Here is a 27,264-nt window from a genome sequence, read left to right on the forward strand (position 1 = left end):
TATTCTTTATTGAGGACTTCGCGTTGACGTGGCTGCAGTTCTTCCAAAGTCTGACTAAGTGGACGTTCTCATGCAGTTTATATACATTTAGGGGCAGATACCAAAACTTTGTGATGAGACAGGTTTAGGAACCTGTTTTAGACTGAGAGTGCTGCCCATCCTAATCCACTCAGCATATCTATTCAAATGCTGAGACCCGAGTACAGGACTGGCAGGACTCTCTTGATAAAACACAAGCTCCAAGAGCCATTAAGAGTTTCAGTAAAACAGGACTGAGTCTTTTGCTAGAAAACTCTGATAATAATAATTTATACCTAACCTTAACATGCTAAATTCAATGTAAACCTAAATTAAACATTTTAATAAATTTGTAATACAACATTTGCCCCTTTGAGAGTTCTTAAAAACTCTCACAAAATACAAATTTAGACACTTAAAAGTTCATTCTTGTAACTTGAAAAAGTTACAGGCACATACTGTAGCATGTTCTGTGTTGTTCATCTGTAATTGCATGCTGACACAGAAACAAAACATGCAATTAGGGTCCGTGAAGTCCTTACGGGTAATATTCTTTTATGGTTTGACCAGTCATTTTTTCTGGCGAGGTGCGAGTCATTTGTTGAATGAAACACTTGATACTGTGGACGCATACGTAGAACGCCAGTAGGAGAAACAACAGCAGAATTGCTATTTCTTTAATCCACAGCCAGGGTTTACCAATCAAGTTTCCGAACCATGAAGAATTGTCTTCAGTCATTTGGTGTAATTTTGTTGAAAGATCAAGAATGTCTTGTTGGATTTTGTTCAAATTCTCTGTTGGATCCATTAACCCGGTGCAGCACTCAGGGCCGATAATGGTGCAGGCTCCCCCTTGCGTTGCAAGAATGTAATCCAAGACCACTCGATTCTGTAAGATCATTATCTTGTGTGAAGCTAGAGTGTCTGTGATGTTGCTCAGGGCCAAAGCTGTATGGCTGTACACAATTTCTGTACAGAATCCGACAGGCTTCTGACTTGATCGAGAGCCTGCATAACACCATATAATGGGATTAAGGCTCCAAGAGTTCTCGACCACCACGTTTAAACACAAGTGAGTCCTGGAATGCAGCCATCTTTGTTGGTAGAAGGAGCTGAATTATGTAACTGTGGAGAGCTTGGGGTGGAGTGTGTATTTTCTCTGATAGCTGGCAGAACATACACCAGGGTGCACCTGCCGTTGACTTGGCTGGGTAGGATGCTGTAGACAGAAGTTCCACATAACCAAAAAGTGCCAGTTGGTGGAGGAATCATACACAACTGATTTATTGCAAAAAGTTTCGGTAGGGATGGGTTCCTGGAGAGACACTCGTTTAAGTAATTTTCCTGTTTCATTTCTGTAGTAGTGACGTACACATGGGACTCATCTGTTCCTCTTTCAATCACAAAACTGCAACGTTCACGAGGAATTTCACCCAGTGGAGTCGATGCTGGAGCATAATTTTCCATGCACCAGTGGAACATCATTGGCAGGAGTAGATCTGTCATGATGGGAGTAGCTGAAGTTAGGTTGCAGGATGGTAGTTCAGGAATGCAACACTGAGAAACTGGAGGAATGGTTACATTGTGACATGTATCCTTGTTGAATAATCCACTGGTATGATGATCGAATAAGGTACACGTGTCACATTTGGAGATAGGGTGTGCAACCCATGGGATTCCGGCTCCTACTGAAGGTGCATGTGGCATGCAAACGTTCTTTCCAGCAAACAAGGCATTTCTTGACATATTCATCAGCTCTAAGAATATGTTGTTTCTGGGGTCTACACTTTGCGCTATGTCCATGATGGTTAGTATTAAGGCAATCTTGATCATGCTGCTGGATGACTGAAGTTCCCGTAGGTGAGTCTCTGCGTTGTGTATTTTTCTTCTGTGTTGGTTGTAGTCTCTGCAGTGGGTCTAGTTGTTTCCTGAAGGTTGGGTCTTCATATGCAGGTGTGTAGGTCCGTGCATATGGTTCTCGGGATAACCATCAAATAGTATCTGCACAGAGTTAAGAAAGAAAAACAAAAGAGAACAACGGCAAAACAGTATTTGTTGTAAAGACTGCAAACATTAGGGTTGTATCCTCTGTTCAATCTGAGTCTGCTATTGTTGTTCCTTCTTTCCCTATGTCTTAATTCATGAGACACCTAAAAGGAACAGTGAGGTGAGGATGGACTATGGTTGGGAAGGGCCTATAAGGCAATCTTCACCGCAGGGTTGGCCCCCGAAGCTTATTGCTTTCGGTTCTTCCCTGGGCTCCTCACTGGTCCGTGTCCTTCCTATCCCTGTGGGGGGTGGAACAACTTTACAGTGTGAAACATGAGTCCAGGTTTTCCTTCCCTGACACAATACTGCAGCTGCTGTAATCAACATAACTTGATGTGGTCCTTGCCACTTAGGCTCTAATGGTTTGTTTTTGAATGACTTTATCATGACCCATTGACCTGGGACGATTGTGTGTCCACCTTCAGGTGGAGTCTGCCAACAGGACTCAACTCTCTCTTTGGCACTCTGTACTGCCTTTGTGAGGTTTTCACAGTAAGCGATCAGGGCATCTGAGGCAATGTGTACATCAGCATTTCTAAGATCAATCACACCTGGCATTTGCATTGGGCGTCCAGTAATAATCTCATGAGGACTCAGTTCTACTGTTCTGTTAGGTGACACTCTCATACTACACAGTACTGCTGGAAATTTTGGATTCCACCATTGATGTGAGAACCTGTGATTCATCGTTGCTGGACCACTATGACCCAAATTGTGTATTTGTTGAGCCAAATATGGCAGCAGTGATTCGGGAGCCACATACTTCCCCCCTTTGGTCCAGCAGCCAGATGAATCAACAGTGGCTCCTTTGTCTAACCATGTCCATGCTTCATATAGAGGAACATCTTTGTACAAATCAATGATAGATTCAGGAGGCAGAATTGTCTTCTGTGCTGTACTACCTGAACACACTTGTACTGTTACATAGGAACAAGCCTGTTTAGCTGCTACATCTGCAAGAGCATTATTTTTAGCTTCTGTAGTGTTAGTTGTGAGATGTGCTTTCCCTTTGATCACCGCTAATTTCTTTGGAAGTTTCATGGCAAACATAAGATCTTTCACTAATTCAGCATGCTTAATGGGGGATCCAGCAGAAGTTAGAAACTGTCTGCTTTGCCAAATGACACCAAAATCATGAATAACCTCAAAAGCATACCTGGAATCTGTGTAGATATTTGCAACTGATCCTGAAGCTAGTGTGCATGCTCTAGTTAAAGCTACCAGTTCTGCAGCCTGATCTTCCATACAAACAATATCTGAATCTTTACCATGGCCTTTCAACAAGTCTTAGAGAGGCTGAGCAATCGAGGTATATTCTTCAATCCACGGTCTACAGTAACCTGCTGTTCCTAAAAATGAGCGTAGTGTTTTAATGGTAGTAGGCGGAGGTATGGCTTTGATTGAAGCCGCTCGATCCTGTGTAATAGATCTATTTCCTGCACCAATTGTTTGACCCAGAAATGTGACTTGCTTTTTAGCAATTTGAGCTTTGTGAAAGCTGCATTTGTGTCCTTTTTTATGCAAATAGTCCAACAATGCTGCCAATTCAGTTTGATGTACCTCGTGATCTGTCAAAATCAAAATATCATCGACATATTGGATCATAGTGGACTGTTTTACTGGACATTCTGGGTCACACAAATCACGTCTGACAGCCTGATGGTATATGGTCGGGGAGTTTTGAAATCCCTGAGCCAATCGGGTCCACTGATATTGTTCATGGTCAACTGTGAAAGCTAACCATGGCTGGCTGTCAGAGTGCAATGGTACAGAAAAGAATCCATTAGACATATCAATTACTGAAAAAATCTTACAATCTAATGGTAAGCCATTACAAATTGTAGATGGATCTGCCACTAGCGGGGTGATTTTATCAATATGTTTATTGGCTACTCTGTAGTCTATTGTAAGTCTCCATGTTGCATTGGATTTTTTTATGGGCCATATGGGTGAATTACATGGGCTATTGGTTTTAACTAGCACTCCTTGTGTCAGCAACTTTTCTACAATAGGTTTGATTCCCTGTATGGCTTCCTTACTGATCGGATACTGTTTGGTAACCGGGGGTGTAGTTCCTGTCAATTTGACTGGTTCTACACCTATCCATAAACCACAATCATCCTTGTCATTAGCCCAAATTGGATGATTCAGTAAGAAAGCATACTCTGGAGGGATTGCATTATTGGTAGAAACGTGTGCTGAGGAAATTTTAATGCTAGCAGATTCTGAGGACATGTCTAAAGTTAGATGTACTTGTCTCAGAAGATCCATACCTAAAATTGCACCTGTATTCAATGGAGCACATAGCAATTTTATAGTCAGAGTTTTCGGGCCAAATTGTACCTCTATGGGCGGGGTTTCATACAAAACAGAATCTTCACCTATTACGCCAGTTAAAGAAAGTTTGGTTTTCTTGTACGGGATGTCTAAACCTTTAGCCAATTTTGTAGGAATTATTGTAATTTCTGCACCTGTATCAAGCAAAAAAATCAATCTCTCTCTCTTGTATGCTACCTTTCACAGAAATTATTTTGTCATTATGATGGATTACAGGGGAAAGGTAGCTACTCACAGCCCCAACAATTCGTTTTTTTCCTGTTCTTTTTGTGCTCTTAGAAGAGCCTGAGTGAGCTGTCCTAAAGTTTCAGTGGACATTGGCGGAACTACGTCAGGGTTGTAGGCAGGCTGAGAAGGAGCAGAATTATGCATTCTATTTCTTTTATTATCTTGCAACTTCTTCCTACACTGTTTCTCCAAATGTCCTAAGTTTCCACAGTAGTGGCATTTGCCTTCTTTTTTAGACCACCTGTTTTCTTGTTTTGCTGTGCTAAATGTAGCTGCTGCTGCTACTCTCACTTTGGCTTTAACATCAGCATCTCTTTCCCATGTAGCCAAACTGTCTAAGTTACTTCTGAGAGTTCTGGTACACCAAGTTAGATCTAGGAATGGCAAAGCTCTTCTGTACTCGGCTACAACGCCATCTGCCCAGATGCGGACTAGGGGTCCCTTATCATCTCGCACACTTTCAGGGTCATCAACGATTCCACTGTACGTTACAGCTACCTGACAGAACCTCTCAGTATATTCACTAACAGTTTCTTCTTTTTTTTGTACACAACTGGTAATTTTCGACCAACCTATTTTGGGTCCTAAGAGATTCTTTAGGATTTTCAAAACACCTTCTCTCAAATCGCCTTTACTGGCATGTTGCAGTTCGGAAGTAACAGCAGACTCAAAACTGTTTAATTCAGATTCAGTTAGAATTTGTGACATCAGCTGTGTGACTTCTGGCAACGACATGTCGTAAAGACGCATTTTACTGATCAATACTAAATTCAGAAAAATTTGTGCGTGCTGAGGGTAAGCTCTGGGATAGTCTCTCTACATCTTTAGGTCCTAGTGCTTTGGCAACAGTTTGTATTTGGACAACAGAAGAGTTGGGAGGAACACTTTCAGTTCCCTCAATTCCCTGAGACCTTCTCCTAGCGCCACATACCTTTACTGAGTCTACAGGCTCATCAGTTACTGATTGAATGGCTACATCTGTTTCAAAGAAAGCTTGTAAATCAGGGTAAATGTTATCCGGCTGACTAACTTCTTCTACATCAGTTTTTCCTATAGCGTTGTTGCGGTTCAATTTCTTAGTCAACGAAGATATTCTAGCACGGAGCTCATTGATCTGTTTCTCTAGCTCTGAGTTGCGCTTAGACTGTTCTGTAGCTTTTGCTAAAACAAATTCTCTGTGACAACAAATAATGCCCTTCACATTGTTTTTGCGGATGCTTGCTCCAAGCACCTTTTTACACTCATCTACTGACCAAGTTTTGTCTGGGTGAATTTCATATTTCTGAGTTAGTTCCTGTCTAACTTTTTCAGTGACTATTAGGTCCATTTGTTCCCTTTCGAAAGCTACAATCGATGCTGCGCTGCTCAGCGCATTGGGAACGTCTTTAGTCGTGACCAGCTGTGAATATTGTGTGTAACACGTCGATAGAATTGACCCGGAGGTAATATAGCCTCGGTCGATGACGTCATCGGCGCGCACCTGCAACACGAGGCTATAAATAGATGAGCCACAGGTGCATCGTCAGGTCTTTTGTCTTCAGACCATTCTGTGCATGTGTGAACGCAAACACTCTCTATCTCTCATCTGTTCTCAGATCTTTGCTAGGAGTTCGTTTTTGTCAGGCAGTGTGCAGAAAATTCTCATTCTCAAATCTTTTTCTCTGTACGTTACAAACAAAGAGTTTAAAAAGCAAAAAAAGAGGAGAAATGAGCCAACAAATCAGTAAGCGTTGTGTTCCTCCATGCTCCCGTCCCATGTCTGAGCTGGATACACACGATTACTGTTTTGTTTGTTTGGGGGAAGAGCACGCGGTTCTGGCTTTAGAGAAGGGCGAGTGCGAGCATTGTGAGCAGCTCACAGTTAAGATGCTTCGCACTCATCTGAACTATTTCCAGTCCGCACCCACATTACCATCGTGGGGCTCTCGTATGGATCTGCATGACGAGCAAGAGACGGGTCCGTCCCTTTCGCTTGCTGCGTCACCAGATCCACGCATCCCTTCTCGTGATCTCGAAGCGCGCTCCGGTGCTTCTTCGGTTCACGAGGGGGATGATATATCTCTTGGGTCTTCGGACCACGAGCAGCCCGCCTCTGAGCATTCCTCCCGCGATAAAAGATCTGTCGAGGAATTGCTCGAGGTGGTTACTCGCGCGGTGGACAGGTTACAGCTTGACTGGCCACGCGAACAAGAGACCCCAAACGTAGTAAGCTAGAGGATAGGTTTCTGTCCGGTGGCAGGGGGGAGAGACCACAACATCAGTCTCTTCCCTTTTTCGAGGACCTCCATGATGAGCTGTCTAAGTCATGGAGTAAACCATATACTTCTCGCGTCTTTGTGCCTTCGACGTCGACTTTTTCGACTATCGTGGGTGCGAAGTCGCGGGGGTATACGGAGATGCCTCGGGTTGAAGAGACGCTCGCGAGCTATCTCTCGCCCGAAGCCGCATCTTCGATAAAGAAACCTACCCTCCCCACTAAACCATGTAGAGTAACATCATCACTAGTGGGTAAAGCTTACCAAGCTGCAGGTCAGGCTGGTGCTGCGCTGCACACTGTGGCAGTGTTTCAGGCGTACCAGGCTGACCTGTTGAAGGACTTGAGTGTGGGCAGTACCATCGACGAGGAAGCGTTCTCTGAGCTTCGTCGAGCCACAGATCTGTCTCTCCGTGCGACCAAGCAAACGGCCCGCGCCATCGGCCGTTCAATGTCTGCTTTGGTCAGCACAGAGAGGCACCTGTGGCTGAATTTGACGGGTATCAAAGAAAAAGATTGTCTGTTTCTATTAGATTCCCCTGATTCTCCCTCTGGGTTATTTGGCGATTCAGTTAACACCGTAGTTACCAGATTTAAAGAGGTGAAGAAACATTAAGAAGCTTTCGTTCAGTTCCTTCCTCGCCGCACTCAAGGGAAGGGGCCGTCGGCCACCCAGCCCCGCCCCGGTCCTTCAAAAGCCAGGGAGGTGAAAAAGCAGAGCGTGGCGGAGCGTGCTCCCCCTCGTAAAGACTGGGACAGGCTCGCCGCGCTCAGCAACCTCCCAAGCCAGACCTCAGGACTATCATTAATAGAAAGCGAAAGTCCTGATGGTCTGGCGCCCAATCTGGTGGGGGTAGCCCCCCACGGGATGGGGCGCTTTCTAGATCTTTTCGCCCCTTCCCGTTACCCTCACAAAACCTCTCCATCCCCGCCACCTCTCGTGCTTCGGGGGGCAGCGGTTTCCAGCGAAATGTTAGATGTTCCGTTGTTTCCTGCTGTCACTCAGGACACGGAACATCTAACATCCCCTCAAAAGGAAGTATTCAAATTGATAGCACTCTCAGAATGTCTGGCAGCGTGGAAACTTCTGCCCGGTTCCTCGCCTTGGGTCCCACTCTAGGGGCGCCGTGTCGTCGCAAACTGCTAACAACGGACGCCTCCCTGATGGGCTGGGGAACGGTCTTGGATGGCCGTCCAGCTCAAGGGGAATGGGAGGGCCATCAGCTCGATTGGCACATCAATTGCCTTGAGCTGATAGCTGTATTTCTGGCTCTGAAATATTTTCTCCATCAATTGAGGGGCTGTCATATCCTAGTGCGGGTGGACAACACAGCAGCAGTCTCTTATATAAATCACCAGGGAGGTCTGCGCTCATGCAATCTGAACAGAATAGCGAGGCAGATTTTTCTCTGGGCCCAGGACAAGTTCCTGTCACTCAGGGCAGTATACATTCCAGGGCATTTGAATGTGGGAGCAGATTTACTGTCCAGACAGACACTACCGACGGGGGAATGGAAACTCCACCTGGAAGTAGTGAAACAGATTTGGACCAAATTTTACAAAGCGGAGGTGGACCTCTTCGCCTCACAACAGACAGCGCAATGTCCCCTCTACTTCTCTCTGAGTCACCCAGCCCCCCTTGGTCTGGATGCGATGGCGCACACATGGCCCAAAATGTGCCTGTATGCCTTTCCTCCAGTTTCTCTGCTCCCGGGAGTTCTAGCCAGAGTTCGCCAACAAGGGTCTTGCCTCTTGCTGATAGCGCCACGTTGGCAGAACAGGGTGTGGTTCTCGGAGATAATATCTCTTCTCGGCGGCTCACCGTGGGCGATTCCGGAGAGGAGGGACCTTCTGTCTCAGGCGGAGGGCACGATATTCCATCCCAGGCTCGACCTGTGGAATCTTCACGTTTGGCCCCTGATGGGAACCAACTGAGGGACTCTGGGCTTTCGCCTGCCGTTATTGAGACCATTCTAAGTGCTAGGGCTTCCTCCACTAGACAAAGTTATGCCACTAAATGGGGTGTTTTTGAAAGATGGTGTGTTGTACACAATGTAGATCCAGTCAACTGCCAGGTTGCTTCAGTTCTGGACTTCATGCAAGAGAAATTATCAACAGGCACATGCCCTGCTACTCTTAAGGTTTATGTGGCCGCTCTTTCGGCTTGCCACGCCTTGGTTGACGGGGCACCGCTAGGGAAACACCCTCTGCTCTCTCGCTTCCTTCGTGGGGCCAGACGACTGAGGCCTCCAGTAAAAACCAAGATCCCTTCATGGGACCTAGCTACAGTTCTCGAGGGTCTGGTTGAAACCCCCTTTGAACCTATAGAATCAGCGTCTGATAAATTTCTGACTCTAAAAATGTTTTTTCTCATGGCAAAAACTTCCTTGAAGAGAATTGGGGATATGCAGGCTCTGTCTATCTCTCCATCCTGCTTAGACTTTGCCCCAGGAATGGTGAAAGTGATTTTGCATCCTCATCCTGATTACCTGCCTAAGGTTCCATTTTCGGCTGTACATCCGGTCATTCTAGAAGCCATCTGTCCTCCACCGTTCACAACGCCGGAGCAGGAGAAATTTCATAGACTGTGTCCAGTCCGTGCTCTTCAGGCTTACATCCTCCGCACTAGCCAGTGGCGTAAGTCAGAGCAACTGTTCGTCTGTTATGGTGGTAGTAACAGAGGGGCAGCTGCCACCAAGCAGACCATGTCTCATTGGGTCAGGGATGCTATTGCTCTTGCTTATGAGGCGCGCGGTCAAGCTTCGCCTATAGGTCTTAGGGCTCACTCCACCAGGGGGGTCGCCTCTTCTAGTGCTTTGGCAAGGGGTGCCCCCCTACAACAGGTTTGTGATGCGGCAGGTTGGTCCTCTCCTCACACATTCATAAGATTTTATAGTTTGGATGTTCATGGCACTCCGGGCTCTCATGTCCTTGAGTCAACGTCACAAGCTAATGTCTGAGGCCTTCTTGCGTTCTTGTGAGCACACCTGCACAACCGTGGGGGTCCAGGCACGGCGGCGTGGGTATTCTCGTTCCCAATGCGCTGAGCAGCGCAGCATCGATTGTAGCTTTCGAAAGGGAACGTTCCCGGTTACTTGACTGTAACCTTGTTCCCTGAGAAAGCGGAACGAGATGCTGCGCTACTTTGCCGTGCTGAAGATGTCCCAGGACTGCTCTTCAGACAAAATATCCTGACGATGCACCTGTGGCTCATCTATTTATTCTTTATTCTTTTATTTTGGATAGCCCCTTGAGATGTACCATCTCATTTTCAAGGGGGTCCTTTCAATCACTAATTGAAAATAACACCAAGAGCCACACATGCTCAAAACATAACAATACACAATAACACATGTAAAAAGAAAAACAGCACAAAAATAAAGACCAAACTCAACAGGACATCATTCACAGCATTTTCTCCACAAGACCCACCACCTTCCCAAATTATACAATAAATTACATGGTTTACATTGACAAAACAATAATAAAAAAAAAAAAAATAATAATAATAATAATAATAACAATAACAAGGCCTCATAGAATGTTCACATGTCATTACAGCATTCTAATGTGCCCAAGATTTACTACAAAATGAACTGAGAAAAGGAATCCTCAATTAAAACATGTGCATGGTGTCTTTAGATATGAAAATAAAGCTGATTTAAATAAATGTAAAGATGTAATAGATTTCAGTGACAGTGGGATGTTATTCCAGTCCATAGGAGCTTTATGACAAAATGCTCTTCTCCCAATTTCCCGTCGGATTCTTGGTGTAACAAAAAATGGATGTAGCAAATGTCGTATGGGATAGGCTGAGATGTGTCTGACAAAGTATTGTTGAAGATAAGGGGGACATTTATTGGCATAATTAGTGCAATTAAAAATAAACATATACCAATGATACATTCTTCTTTCTTTAGGTTGGAGCCAATCCAATTTTTCATAGAGCGTACAGTGATGTGTCATAAATGGATACCTTAAAACAAATCTACATATGGAATTAAATAAAAGATCTAGAGCTTTGAGAGAAGTAACACTTGATGTGTGGTAAACAATATCTGCATAATCAATTAGCGGTATTAGGAGTTGCTGTGCAATAAGCTTTCTTGTACCAAATGTAAAGCAATCAATTGAACGGTACAACTGACACAAGCATTGTTTAACTTTCTTTACTGTAGCTTCAATATGAGCATTAAATGATAGCTCAGTATCTAACCATAGTCCCAGGTACTTAAATGCATTTACATTTACAAGAGATCTTCCATCGTTCATGCAGATTTGTATTTCATTCGTGGTAACTTTAGATGGTTTCAGCTTAAACAACATAGTGCATGTTTTTTTTCTCATTAAGAAAAAGGTTGTGCTCTCTAAGCCATTTTTGGACAATGATAAAATCTGATTGTAATGCATTTTGTACCTGGTCCTTTTGGTTATATGATGCATATAGGACCGTATCATCAGCATAAAGATGGACATTACAGGATAAACAAATACAGGACATATCATTAATATAAATAGAAAAAAGGAGTGGCCCCAGCACAGAACCTTGGGGTACACCTTTACCTATAATTATACTAGTGGAGCATGTATTTTGTAATGCAACGTATTGACGCCTACCATGTAAATAGGCATTAAACCATAATAAAGATCTTTGGCTTAAGCCAATCGAATACAATTTATCTAGGAGTAAATAATGATCCACTGTATCAAACGCTTTCGAAAAATCAATAAAGATGGCTCCAGTATATTTTCCTTCATCAAATGCTGTATATACATCATTTGTAAAGTTGAGGAGAGCTGTGGTAGTAGAGTGATTAGGTCGGAATCCAGATTGTGCTGATGATAAGATACCATGTTCTTCAATAAATTCACATAATTGCATGAAAATTAATTTCTCAAATATTTTTTGGACTGTACATATAATAGAAATAGGTCTGTAGTTATTCAAGTCATCTGGTTTTCCACCTTTGAAAACAGGCAATACCCTAGCCAGCTTCCAAATAGGTGGAAGTGAGTTTGTATTTATAGATAAATTATATAATTCTGCAAGGGGGAACATCAAGATATGTGATGCATATTTTATAAACTTGGATTCCATTCCATCAGGTCCAGCACCAGTACTCAACTTCAATTTTCCTATAGCTTGATAAACATCAATAGGTGAAATCGATTTAAAAGAAAACAGATTTTGGGGCAGGGGGTTTTTGAAAGTTGCATGTGAATATGGGGTCTCATTAGCTTGAGAGACTGCAACAAAGTGATCATTAAGAGTTTGTGAGATTATTGTGGAGTTCTGTATAATTTCATTATTGATATTCAGTTGATTAATACGCCCTATTTTGTTACGGTTAAGTAAAGTGTTAAGTTTATTCCAAAATTGTCTTGGATTCTTAAACTCTGTATTTAAGCTATTTTTATAATATTCTGACTTTGCATTCCTTATTTTAGTTTTACTACTATTCCGTAATTGTCTATATATTTCCCAATCGCTTTGATTTCTAGTTAAGCGGAAGTTAGCCCAAGCAACATCTCTTCGCTTAAACAGAGAAATCAATTCTGAGTTAATCCAGGGAAGACGAGTCCCTTTTACTCTGACTGTTTTAAGTGGAGCATGCTTATTAATCACATTAATAACCTCACTGTAAAAGAAGTCCCATGCATCATTAACTGTAGGTATAAGCGAGAGGCGTTGCCAGTTAATATTGCCCATGTCATCATTCAAAATATTATAGGTTCACATCAAAATATTTACACTGTCTGAATGTTATATCTTTAGGGTGAGCTTTATACATTCTGATTTTCCACACACAATATATTACAGAGTGATCACTTAAACAATCTGACATGACTCCGGAGGATAATATCCTTTCTGGGTTAGTTACAAGTATCCAATCTATTAATGTTGATGATTGTAAATTTACTCTGGTAGGTTTATTAATCAATTGTGATAAATTCACACTGTTAATTAAATCTCTGTCTCCTGCTGAAGATCGGTCAAGCCAATTACTGTTAAAATCACCAAGAATTATACATTCATTATTCTTTTCTAAGGAGCTTAGGGTTAACAATATATTCTTCATAGAGGCAGAGGGGGCTGAGGGCGGCCTATATATGTTTCCAATTGTCAGCAATTTATTTACATGTAATATTATATTAACAAAAACACACTCAAAATCAATTGGACCAATTTTAGGGGTAGAATGCTGAGAGCACAAATTTGAGCACACATAAGTGACCACTCCTCCTCCTCTTGATCCTCTATCAACCCTGTATAACAAATACCCATCCATTTCAACATCATTATTAGATATGCCACTATGTAGCCATGTTTCAGAGACTGTAATAATATCAGGTTTATTGTGACTTACCCAGGCTCTTAGAAGATCTATTTTAGACATAAGGCTTCTAATATTTAAATGAATTATTTTAAGACCTTTATAGGAATTCAAAGCCATCATTATTATTGGAGCTTGCCATCAGCAACAATAGGGTTAAATGGTGGGAAAAGTGGGGAGCACACTGTACATTTAGAGACAAACATGACACAGAACAAAAACAAAACATAAAAAGCAAAGCAAGTGTACTGTAAAATTTCAATTTTGTGATGGAATAGATCAGACTACTTTCACAAATATATCAATGCATAACTTATATAATCCTTATTTATTTACAACAATTGTGACATATAAGCAAACGACAAACAAATCGAATTTACGTCACTCATTTACGGCAGCAAGAACTGTTTGCTGCAAACAAAACAAGTGTGTTGATCATAATCATACACGCCCACATTCTCATCGAGGGGAAAATCAAAACAGGAGTCGCACAACTTACTCCATGATAACAAAAAGTTAACTCAGTGACAATCAAGTGATCAACCAGGTATTTGACTACTCACACTGACTTATGAAGAAGTTCAAATGCCATCGAAGAATTTCTCCGCATCATCGGCACTACGAAAGAGTTTTGGTTTTCCGTCCACTTCGACTTTCAGAGTGCATGGATACACAAGGGAGTACTTGCAGCCCGCTCCACGTAGTTTCTTTTGTATAGTGTCAAACTGCCTGCGTCGTTTGACCAGGTCAGCGCTGAAGTCAGGATAAATATGAATTTGCGATCCCTTGTACAGGAGCCCCTTTTTCTCCCTGGCCAGGCGCAGTATCTTTGTCTTGTCCAGGTAGTGCAGGAACTTGGCGATGATCGGTCGAGGTTTGTTTGATTTATTTGAGTTGTAATACGGAGTACGATGAGCTCTTTCAATCACCGGAGAAATGGAGAAGTTGTCACTGCCAAGTTGACCAAGTATCAGCTGGGTCAGAAACCCAATCACGTCAACTCCTTCACTCTTCTCAGGAACATTGATGAACCGGAGATTGTTTATACGGCTCCTGTTTTCAGCCTCATCCACCTTCTCTTTTAGGTAAGCATTCTCCGCCTCCAATGTCTGCACTCTTGTTGTTAAGTTATCTACATTATCCTCATTGCTACTCACTCGCTGCTCAAGCTCAGATATTTGATCTCCAAGCGATGATAAAGCACCATGAATATTGTTGAGACTTGTCTGCAGTGGTTCGATTTTGGAGTCAATATGAGCAGTCATTTCAGCCTTGCTTTGTTGGATGGCCTCCCAAATTGTTTGTAAGGACATCTCAGCCATCTTGTAATTTGGATTCAATCAGTCAATCCTTTAGGCTGTTCAGGATATAATGGACAACAATTGGAGCTCCAAATGCTCATACAGTTGTTAAAGTGAGTTGTTATCTGTCAATTTAGGATATGCATTAAGTCATATATTCAAAAATAAGGTAGTAGCCAGAGATCCTTCAGAGGCCAACTAAGCAGTTGCGGCCATCTTGGATTTGTGTGTGGATTTATAGCCTCGTGTTGCGGGTGCGCGCCGATGACGTCATCGACCGAGGCTATATTACCTCCGGGTCAATTCTATCGACGTGTTACACACAATATTCACAGCTGGTCACGACTAAAGACGTTCCCAATGCGCTGAGCAGCGCAGCATCTCGTTCCGCTTTCTCAGGGAACAAGGTTACAGTCAAGTAACCGGGAACGTTCTCTTAACATTTTTTTTAATTCACTTTCTAACCACAAAGGAGTTGCAAGTCCACCTTTTTCAGTTGTGGGGATCAGTCTAGCATTTTTCCTAAACATTTCTGTGAGTTTTCTTTGTTACCACATAGGGATGGGACGATTACCGGTTTCACTATAAACCACGATAAAATGTACTGACAGTTAGTATTATCGTTTAAAATTTAATCATCATTAAAACCGTATTTGATTATCGCGATTTTAATAACTCACTGTAAATCCTGTACAGCCAGCAACAGTCTGACGCAGGCGCAGTGCGCAATGTTTTTTTTTCTTTTTTTCTTTTTTATTCAGGAGGGAATGGCGGAAGGCAGTGACCGTGCTCAGGAGATTTTTCAGCCTTTTAAGAGGACCAAATCTGAGGTGTGGTCATATTTTGGCTTTTACAAAAGTCCTGAGTGAAACTTAATCGAGGATGGTCACTACAATAAACACTTCAAATCTGCCGAGTCGTCTTGTGTGACCATCACCCACTGTTCATAGCGAACGCAAGGCAAGTTAACTTTGACCTCAATACCAAACTACGTCTGGGAAATAACTTAATTGGGCACAAAATGTTGTTTTGAGTTGAAATATTTTATTTTATTATATTTTACTTGAAATAAACGTGAAGCTTCCGCGAAGAAAAGTTCGCAACAAGTGATTGCAAAGACAATCGATCAAGTTCAAACAAGACTATTAAGAGTGACATTTAAGGGATAATAATGTAGCTATATCATTGTACACTTATTACACCGATTTTTTTATATTTTTTTTTACCACATAATTACGGGGACATATTGAATTGAGATATTCAATATTGAATTGAGAATATTGACATATTCAATATTGAGATTTGTACAGCGTACAAAACAATCGTCCAAAAACGGAGACGCAAGACGGCAAGTTGTATTTGAATGAAACGAGAGAGCGCGTCCGTTGCGATCAGGTTGCGATACATGGATGTGCGCTGTGTTATAATGCATTGCTATTGACGACGGTCATTATAAGGAAGGAAATGCCACAGAATATAATCTTGCTTAAAAAAGTGCATATAGCTGCTTGTTTTATTTATTGTTTGTTGATTTTCAAATATTAAACTGTTTTTAGTGTGAGCGTCAGTTCTTTTTGAACACTTTCATCTCGGTTTAACAAAACCGCGATAATATTGATAATCACGATAATTTTGGTCACTATAATCGTGATATGAAATTTTCATACCGTCCCATCCCTATTACCACACAATCAAAAACACTAAAACTTCTCTCTAGTGTCTACACAGAGGGTACACATCAGCTATTGTTAACTCTCCAAATGACCAACACTTCACACTTAACTTCCCTGCCTACAAGAACAGAGGATAAACAAAATATTAGCAATTTACGCTAAATCTTCCCTGCCTGAAACAGAGGATAAACCAAAATATTAGCACTAATGCTAATCTTCCCTTTAAAGCAGAGGATAAACCTTCACTAACTTTACAGAGATCAAACCTTCTCTAGCAATGTAGAGGATAATGCAATTTCATCTCTAAAAAAAACTTTTTTAGAGGATAAACTTAAGGGGGCCGCACACCGGACGCGCAGCTCAGCGCCGCGCCGCGCCACGTCTAGGACAACTCTCACCAGAAAATCCGTTAGCATCAGCAATATTCTGATTTATGTAAATAAATATAAAACTAAATGTATATTGCAGCACATGGTGATGTCCGTATATACATTAACTACGATTTGAGACACATAAATGTAAATTTGTATTTACAAAAATGTAAATGGCGCTCTGTGGCGCGGCAGGATTTTGAACACGGTCCTGAGCCGTTGCTGGGCGCCACAGACAGACGCCGAAAGGCGCCGCCGGTGTGTGTACTCTCATAGAGAATAATGTGTTCGAATTTAAAAGACGTGGCGCTGCACGGCGCGGCGCCGAGCTGCGCATCCGGTGTGCGACCCCCTTTAGTTAACCAAACCCTGCAGCTGTCTGTTAACTCTTCTCTGACAGTGCAGAGGATAAACAAATTTGTACTGGTCTTTAAAGGTTCTTCTGAATAGAGTAGCACTCACCAACCCTTGGTTGTAAAGGAAGATTCAGTCTGGAAATCTTTGTTCAGCTGGAAGTTTCCCTCTGGATTCCAAAAGATGCAGTCTGGAAAGCAGATCTTTTGTTGAGCTTGCTGTTTCAATCTGGATTCAGGTGAAGAAGCTGGAACTCTATCCGGGTCACAGGCACCAAATTGTTGGAAACTCAGAATCGAAGACCAGGAGACTTTTGGGATCACGTTGAAGAAGTTATTCTTTATTGAGGACTTCGCGTTGACGTGGCTGCAGTTCTTCCAAAGTCTGACTAAGTGGACGTTCTCATACAGTTTATATACATTTATAGCCTGGGTGCCAGCCCGAACCCCGCCCACAACATTTTTTGGTCGGGAAGTTCGGTCTGGACTCACTCCGTTGAGGAGCTATTATGCCCGAACAAAAATTGTTCGGACCAATCAAATTGTCAGGGCGGGCTTTATACGATGATGGACAGATGAGCAACGGTAACGTAATCATCCACGTCACCAAAGAGCGCTTGATTTGAATTAGTTTACAACAAAGACGACTGCTGCTGGAGAATTGAGATTTCACGAGTTCACATTTACAAATAAGTCAGATAGAATAAATGCGTAGGCTATATAAGATTTCACACAAATAAGTCGATAGAATAAATGCGTATATGACGTGCTGTCCGAGGAGAGGGCTGTGGGCTCGGTAGCCATACTCCCCCGTATTCCTGGTTGTGAGAGAACAAGACAAGAGTGAGGATTCGGGGTGGTGGAGGGATGCTGAAAAACTGTCAAGGAGTGTTAGGTAAGTTGACAGAGTGAATATGCTTCCTCATGCTGATAGATAGGGTAACGTTAGACATGGTATTGTTTGATGACAAGTTGATATTGGATTGATTATTTGTACGTGCTCCTCCCGAACTTTGTTTATGAAACATCATGTGTAGATTCCGCCATCGTTATAGAAGATATCGACAGCGCATTCATTTTAAAAGAGGAACAGAGAGCCGCGACATTTTGTTGGTTGAAAATAGGAATGAAGAACATGCGTCATTTACTCCGTTGCTCTGATTGGTTGTAGGTCTATCCAATTGAGTGCAGTTTTTTTTTTTCCTGGTTCGGTTGAGACACACCCCATAATCAAATCTCTATGGAGAAGTATCAGACTCACATTCTGACTAGAATCTGAGTATGACGACGTCAGGCTAATACATTTAGGGGCAGATACCAAAACTTTGTGATGAGACAGGTTTAGGAACCTGTTTTAGACTGAGAGTGCTGCCCATCCTAATCCACTCAGCATATCTATTCAAATGCTGAGACCCGAGTACAGGACTGGCAGGACTCTCTTGATAAAACACAAGCTCCAAGAGCCATTAAGAGTTTCAGTAAAACAAGACTGACCGGAGTCTTTTGCTAGAAAACTCTGATAATAATAATTTATACCTAACCATAACATGCTAAATTCAATGTAAACCTAAATTAAACATTGTAATAAATTTGTAATACAACACTACTGAAGAAAGATAGTTCACAACACTATTTGGTCAATAACCTTTTTGAACTTGCTAAACACTTCATTCATAAATGAAAAACCCTGCCCTTTCCTCATAATGAACTTTTGCTACTTCTCTTTCAAATTAAAAAACTACTACAGTAGCCAGTTTTTTCAATGAGCTAAATACCCCTTGCAATAACTTACTTTGCTATAAATGTTGTTCTTAAAATTATTTCAATTATATATATTTTAATTAATTAATTCATTTATTTTCTCTTCCTTGCCTTTCATGGTTGTAAATATGATGAGACTTCATTGCTGTTACCCAGCGAGCAAAAAGTCGTCCAGAAGACGTCTAAAAGACGTCATTCTTAGACATCCAGAAGACGTCCTCACAGAAGCCAGAATGAAAGTTTTTTTGACGTCTTTTCTGGACATTGTATAGACGTCAATTAAAGACGTGCTAAATACGTCATTCTTAGACATCCAGAAGACGTCCTCACAGGAGCCAGAATGAAAGTTTTTTTGACGTCTTTTCTGGACATTGTATAGACGTCAATTAAAGACGTGCTAAATACGTCATTCTTAGACATCCAGAAGACGTCCTCACAGAAGCCAGAATTAAAGTTTTTTTGACGTCTTTTCTGGACATTGTATAGACGTCAATTAAAGACGTGCTACAGACGTCATTCTTAGACATCCAGAAGACGTCCTCACAGAAGCCAGAATGAAAGTTTTTTTGACGTCTTTTCTGGACATTGTATAGACGTCAATTAAAGACGTGCTACAGACGTCATTCTTAGACATCCAGAAGACGTCCTCACAGGAGCCAGAATGAAAGTTTTTTTTACGTCTTTTCTGGACATTGTATAGATGTCAAGTAAAGACGTGCTAAATACGTCATTCTTAGACATCTAAAGGCAGCCTGAATAAAAGTTGTATTAGACGTGTTTTTTGTAGTAGAAATGTCAAAGACTGTTAAAGACCCATACTGACATGGAAATCCCATATGTGCATTTTGCAAGGATCCAACTTAAAAAAATATTTACTTACAAATATTTATAAAACAGTGGTTGAACTTGTGAGTGAGCTAGTTCTCACTGAGAAAAACCCAGTTACTCCTTGTTAATGGTTGTCGTGTCATGAAACTGCAGACACACAGACCATAGACCTAAATAAGATTTTTAAGAATATTGATAATATTGTATATTCAATTGAATAACTGTGGTGTATATACTTGCATTTGTATATCTTAACAATATAACTGTAATAAACTGCTTACCATTTTCCTGTAAACCAAACTAATCACTCCAAGAAATCAACTATTTAAATCTCAAGATATATTTTTATTACTATTTTAAATCTTAACAGCCGAAAGAGTAAAGTATAAATTAACACAATAAAACTTAAAAGCCAGAACAGTAAAGTTGTAAATTAACACAATTTCCCTTTAAATAATCTATAAAATGTTGTTAAAACAATATAACATAACAGTTAACAAAATATGGCTGCTATAAGGTTCACAAGCTTCATTTATAGCAGCAAGCAGTTTCAGATGATCGGCTACAGACTTTCTTTGGGCCTCTGTTGCAGCTGGGTCCCATTTCATGACAGCAGCTACAATCAAAGCAAAAAAAATCCACATGTAAAATAAATAAATACAAATGCCACTGTTGTGGTTTAGCTTATAGCAGAGATACATAGTTGAAAATTTGAGTACTCGAATCAATTAAATGAAATAAATCACAAATCAAGTAAAATTACATCAAGCCTGATATAAGGCATTCCACACACACACACACACACACACACACACACACACACACACACACACACAGGGGCCATTTACAACTTCATGCGATTTTAGTGATCGGATAGCTATATGATCTTGAAAAAACCAGGTGTAAATGCCCTCCGAAACGCATTCGTGACGCATTTGAATCTGAATGCTCAAACCACTTAAGGAGGTGGTCTGGGCCGCATTCCAGAAGAAACTGGACATGCATCTGGTTGTTGAAACCACATATGTAAATTTTACTCCTCCCAAAAACGCTCTAAAATAAAGGTGTGAGAGCGTGTTATAGGCTATGTCATGTTATAGCTAGTTATGACGACGCTACTGCCGCATCGCCGCTGACCATCTAACGTTATTCATCAAGCCAACGTGCAAACTATCGCAAATCAAAGTGAAAGTAAGTCCCAGATTCTTAACACACAGTTATCATCATTAAAAGTAAAGAAACGAAATGATCTTACCAGGGCTGTTGCGCTCTCTCCTATTGCGGTCTTTGATTTAGAAATTTTAAAGGATGATCAATAAAATGCAGCTCATATCTGTTGCTTTCGGTGACGTGAACGCCATTAAATTTGCATAGCGAGGGAATCGAGGGAATTATGTGACCAGGTGTAAATGGAATTGTTGTGATAAAACAGATAGCTATCCGATCTGAGAAAACGCATCAAGTGGCCAGGTTTAAACAGCCCCATATACACACACACACACACACACACACACACACATATTAGGGGTGTAAGTTAACGGTTCACAAACTCCATGGTTCGGTTCAATACGATACACTTGCGTCACGGTTCGGTACGTTTTCGATACAGGAAAAAGAAAGAAATACCAGAGAAATTTCCTTGTTTTAATATTTTAACTTTTTTTTTTTGTATTAAACCTAACATCATAAAGTATGATTTTTTTTTTTTACTTTGAGGAATGATGAAGCTATAATTGACTCTTAGAAGCATGTAAAACAGCTCCTTGAAAAAAATGAAATGTAATATTGTAGTTATAAACAAAGGTTTATTTTAGTTCAGATTAACATTTGAGGGCAGTAATTTTATTTATGTCAAAAAAATAAAACCAACGTAATGTAACTTGAAAGCATTATAGCCTACTATTCCTGCCAAACTTCCATGGTTACAGTTAGTGTTACTACAGTAAATCCATGGTGAATGTTGCTGATCTGTGGACACTGGATTGTTCATTCATGGCACAATGTTTCTACGTCAGCGCTGTTTGATCCGTTAATAACAGAGAAATATGAATGCTTCTCACTAGATCTCGCAGCGATGTTATTACTTCAGTGGGGATCTATTAGCGCCGTGTAGAAGCCTAACAGTGTCGCTTGATCAAGATCGGCTCGCGCTGCACTGGTCCAAACTGATAAACGGCCCGTGAAGCACATAATAACAGCACCTGCTTTCTGGTCAGTTAGCCTACAGTACCTGCTTTTTTTGTGGAAACCAAATCTTTTGATTGTGAGAAAGCCATGTGTTAAAAGTCAGATGGCACTTAAGCTACTTTATGATTTGCCCTATGTCTGAACAAAAGAAATAAAAGTTAACTATCTATACCATATTGAATTGCATAGCATCATATTTTTGCAATGCGTTGAATCGAAATCGAATCGCACCGGATCGTAATAATAGTGAATCGTATTGCATTGCATCGGTAGCTGGCCGCTGCTTATCTGTATCATTAATGTATTGTATCGTTGGCTATGCATCGAGATGCGCATCGTATCGGCCTCAGTTATGGAGATGCACATCGCTAATACCTACATAGGAAAAGTAACTACATTTACATACTGTGAATCGTTTTTTAATTTATCGAGAATCGTTTTTGAATCGAAAATCGCAATTGTATCGAATTATGACATTTTCTTAATCTTACACCCCTAATATAAACATACATATAGTACTTTGGAGACCAATTGTGTTGAAATAACATTGAGACAAAGGAGGTAGAGGACGAATACTCACTTCTCTTGGTAGCTGTTCCGATGAATGACGGATCCTGGCCACAGAAAGATAAAAGAGAGAGGTAAAAGGGGGGAATAAATTAGCATGGGTCACATTTCATTCGTTTTGTCTGGTATCTAAAACTTATGTCTGATAGAAAAATGTGCATCACCAAAAGAAGGAACATGTAGATTAATCAGTGGATTTGTCCAAACGGTAATCGTTTTAATAACGTTGTCATCTGAACAAAGAAAGAACTCTTCCGTTTTTAGTACATTGTTGTTGTGTAAAAGTTCCTTAAGTTTGTGTGTTCTTGACGTCTTTTCTTTTAACCCTGCAGTTAGTTACATTAACGCATCTATTAATAAAAGTTTTACCTATGGAACTTCGGTATGATGAAAATGTGTGTAATATAGCAAACCCAAACAAACAACTCAATTATTCTATGTTAAATGGAACTCTTCCACCATATCTAGTTTTAAAATGAATCACAGGAACTTACCATCCTAGGTCACATTACCATAAATATAATATAAAATTACTATAAGATAAAATTACTTCAGTTAATTTACCATCGCATGCATGTCCCCCTTTGCTAACCCTTTTGTGGAAGTGCTCTTTGTGAAGGGATTTAGATGTTTGCTTGGAACACCCCTTTAATTGTACATTTATTAAATCACATGTAAGGTTTATAAATAATACTAGCTAAAGGAGAGTAAACTGATTCCCCCTTCATTTTATCTACCTTATGCCGACCGAAAGGTATATGATTTCGATAGTCCACTTTAGACATTCTACTAACTATAAGTAACTTTGCAACTACGTGTCAACTATCTGTCATTAGAGTATTAGTAGACTGTCTGCTTAATATTTGCTAACACTCTGTTTTGTTGGTCCCCTAACAGACATTCTACTGACTATAAGTTACTTGGCAACTACAAGTCAACTTATTCTCCTAACCCATTTCCTAACATCTAAACTTAACCTACCAGTCTATTGACTGTCTACTACAGCCTACTAATACTCTAATGAGAGTTAGTTGACATGTAGTTGAAAAGTTATAGTTAGTAAAATTTCTAAAGTGGACTATCGAAATAAAGTGTAACCAGATACTGCAGTGGATACTTACTAGTGATGGACTTGTTTCTCTGTTGGTGCCTATTCTGCTCCGTGAGTCCAATGCTTGATCTAAAAATATATATATATTTTTAAAAGAGTGTTAATAGGATTATTGATCGGGTAACATATGACCATTTTTTTAATGTTCCATAAGTGTTATATAAATCTGGAGAACCCTTACTAAAAATTAACACTGTTTTGCGACACTAACCAAATGGTAATAAATTATTGTAATACGTAAAATAGGAAAGAGGCCGCACTATGCATAAACTTTTATTTGCAAAAACACGTTTCGGCGTGTGCCTTCATCAGTTTGCACGCGCCGAAACGCATTTTTGCAAATATAAGTTTATGCATAGTGCGGCCTCTTTCCTATTTTACGTATTACAATTATCCAGGCCAGCACTCTAAAACTTTATTAATATATGCAGTGAAGCCTGCTCCTATACTCACTTAATAAATTGTTGTATTAAATCCACCATAAAAACATGGTTTCTACACTATAATAAATAAAACATGGTTAATTTAGCAAATGTCCTTAAATGATTAGTTCACCTCAAAGTTGAAAATTGTGTCATCATTTACTCACCCTCAAGTTGATTTAAACCTGTATGAATTTCTTTCTTCTGCTGAACACAAAGAAAGATATTTTGAAGAATGTCGGTAAACAGACAGACTTGGGTCCCATTGACTTCCATAGTAGGAAAAAAAAAATACTATGGAAGTTAATGGGACCCAAGTTACAGACATTCTTCAAAATATCTTTCTTTGTGTTCAGCAGAAGAAAGAAAGAAAGAAATTCATACAGATTTGAAACAACTTGAGGGTGAGTAAATGATGACACAATTTTTAACTTTGAGGTGAACTAATCCTTTAAAAGAACAGCTCATCCAAAAAAAAAAAATAATAATAGAGTTAGCTTACTCACCCTTGTGTTGAAATTTTATGAGATTCTTGTGTAGAACCATAATTAAGATATCTTGAAAAATTCCTTTTTATTTTTGTCATACAATGAATATAGGCCTAGTTGTTTTATTCCCAAAATTCTTGTGTTTCACAAAAGTAAGTTAGAGGTTTGAAAAAAATACTTTCATTTTGAAAGACATTTATTTTTGGGTCAGCTAGGCCTGTAAACTCAAGAAGATAAAGCTTGTCTGGAGGGTTTGAACTAGTGAATTTGAGCAGAGTTTACATGTTCTGCCTCTATTTCACGTGTATTTTATGACAATACTCACCGCATCTGAACATCGTGTGGCTGGATAATATTTATTCCCAAAATGCCTGGACCATGAAGGAAACACACACATACACATCAATATTAGTTATTTGTTTTACTTATTAACGGAGACATTTGCAAAAGCTTGCAAAATTGACTCACCAGCTCCAAAACATATTATTACGACTCGTTAATTATTAACTGATCGGTTAGCCATCCCGCGATCAACAATATTCAAAAGCCTAGTTTGCAGATTCTTATAGTAAGACTGTGACAGTTCCTTTCTGTCTAAAGATACAATATTCTCAGTTCACTCGTTGTAAAGCATTTATTTTTTATCATAAAGTTTGACAAGTTAACGTTACACATCCTAGCAGCACATAACATTAATACATTGGGAATACCGTGTGCACTAATAATATTGCTCTAATCGCGTTTAGATTCTCAATTTAATACACTATATATTGATGTAACGTTAGCAGAATTTGTATAAAATAAAGTTATTTACCTTCCGTAGATTGCAATATGTCCGTTGTTAAAATTCTTTGTCCATTTCCTTGTTTGTTCTTCATTTACACCCAGCAACTCGCTCAAAATAAACATTTAGCAGTCCGATGTAAAATAATCCATGTTTTAAACGATGTAAAACCCACAGAATAGGTTAATATTGAAGATCCCGCGCAGCAGCAAAGCAAACACCGACTCGCTCAACTGACGTTTATTCAAACTTAACTCGTAAAGGCGCGCATAGTTGTCATTGGCTAGATTCCTGGATGACAGTCAGAATAAACAGAGAATAACCAATCATGCTCAAAACAGCTAGGAGAGACAGCCAATAGTGTGGCAACATTGCAATTACAGGAAAATATGAATATATATATATAATGTGCTATTTATTTGGTTGTATTTGTAGGCTGGCTGTATATTTAATCAATTGGTTAAATTGTTTTTTCATTGCAGTGCATGATTAAAAATTAAACATTAAAAATTAAAGATTAAAAATACTGTAAGAACTTACAGTAACTGACCATATATAATATGTATTTACCACTGTTCTTATAAAGCGCAATTTAATAGAGCAAACAGTGTATTAAACAGAGCAAACACTGCATATATTCATATACAATTCTGTATGTAGATCTATATGAAAATCTAATGAATTGGTATCATGGTGGTGACAGTTACATTCATGTGACCCATAATGACCCTTTTACACTTTCACAAATTCTTGACCTTTCCTTTAGAAACACTCTTATGCCTAATAATGTCAACATCCTTTTTCACCCTGTGTGGCACTGGTACACAAGCTGTTGGTTTAGAGTTAATCCTCTGTCCAACGCAACACTTTGGTAACATTGGCATAATTATATACAAGTTACAACATAATACCCCGGGTTTCACACTTTCACAGGCAAGACTTAAGCCTGTAGTCCCAGACTAAAATGCATGTTTGAGCAGTATTACCTGAAAGCAAATGACATATCTTATGGCAGTGCCATTGTTTTGTCTCAAGATGCACGCCAGTAATGTTTTTTTTTTTTTCCTAAGGCACATTTTTAAAAGCTATAATTAAATACCCAAATTGAACTAAGGACAAATCCTGTCTTTATCTAAACCATGTCTGTGAAACTGGGTCTGGGTTAGAAATTAAGGGTTAAGGTTAACCCTAACCCTAACCTTAAGACTTGCCTACAGACTTTTATTTAACAGCATGGTGTGAACTGCAGTGGTTAGGCCTTTAGCATTGCTCAAGAACAAAAATCTTCTCACTGTGACAGTCTGTTTAGTAAAGATTGTTTGTATGGATTGTCCCTAAACTAGAGCTATTGATGCATTCAAAACATACCTGTATCATAAAGATCGTATTTACAAATTGAACATACATGAACGCCGCCACAATGATGAAAATATGAGTAGGAAGCTTGGGATTTTCTTTAAGCCCGATCTTGAAGAGTTATGAGTGTGTCAGTGAGAAACATGTAATACCACAATACTTTGGTATTTAGCAGTTACATTGTCAGGCTTTTCTATTTACGATGAAGTAAGCTAATGCCTGCACAAAATATGACAATATTATAGTATTACAATATAACATAATGATACATTTTACAGTGGCTTCATAAATTAATTTAAAACATAAATAGTAAAATAGTAAAACCTCATGAATACAAACTTCCCAGGAGGACTTAAAAGCATCATGTGTGCATCATGAACCCTGTTGGTGTCTGATCAGCAAGATCAATTTAACAGTTAATGATATAGTCCGTAAATTAACAGTCAGTTAATTAATTTACAGATATTGTTTGTCATTTTGTTCTGAACTAGTTCTGGCTGTCAGTGGACGTTTAGATTATGGCCAGATTGGACATCTTTATTCACGTCATTTATGGACTGTTTCTGGATGTCAGCGGACGTCCAGATTATAGCCAGTATGAACGTCTTTTCTGAACTAGTTCTGGCTGTCAGTGGACGTTTAGATTATGGCCGGATTGGACATCATTATTCACGTCATTTATGGACTGTTTCTGGATGTCAACGGACGTCCAGATTATAGCCAGTATGAACGTCTTTTCTGAACTAGTTCTGGCTGTCAGTGGACGTTTAGATTATGGCTGGATTGGACATCTTTATTCACGTCATTTATGGACTGTTTCTGGATGTCAACGGACGTCCAG

General features: G+C 40.0%; 1 long non-coding RNA gene across 1 annotated transcript; it reads right to left on the reverse strand.

Moving 5' to 3' along the window:
• Positions 1–19,957: 19,957 nt before the first annotated feature.
• Positions 19,958–25,236, reverse strand: LOC311304351. Its single transcript, XR_014629913.1, has 4 exons — positions 25,098–25,236; positions 24,609–24,654; positions 22,276–22,309; positions 19,958–20,124 (listed from the first exon to the last, which is right to left on the reverse strand). It is a non-coding gene; the product is annotated as an uncharacterized lncRNA (long non-coding RNA).
• Between the last annotated feature and the right edge of the window lie 2,028 nt (positions 25,237–27,264).

This window comes from Rutilus rutilus (genome assembly GCF_951802725.1).
Source record: "Rutilus rutilus genome assembly, chromosome: 14".
Classification (NCBI taxonomy): Eukaryota; Metazoa; Chordata; class Actinopteri; order Cypriniformes; family Leuciscidae; genus Rutilus; species Rutilus rutilus.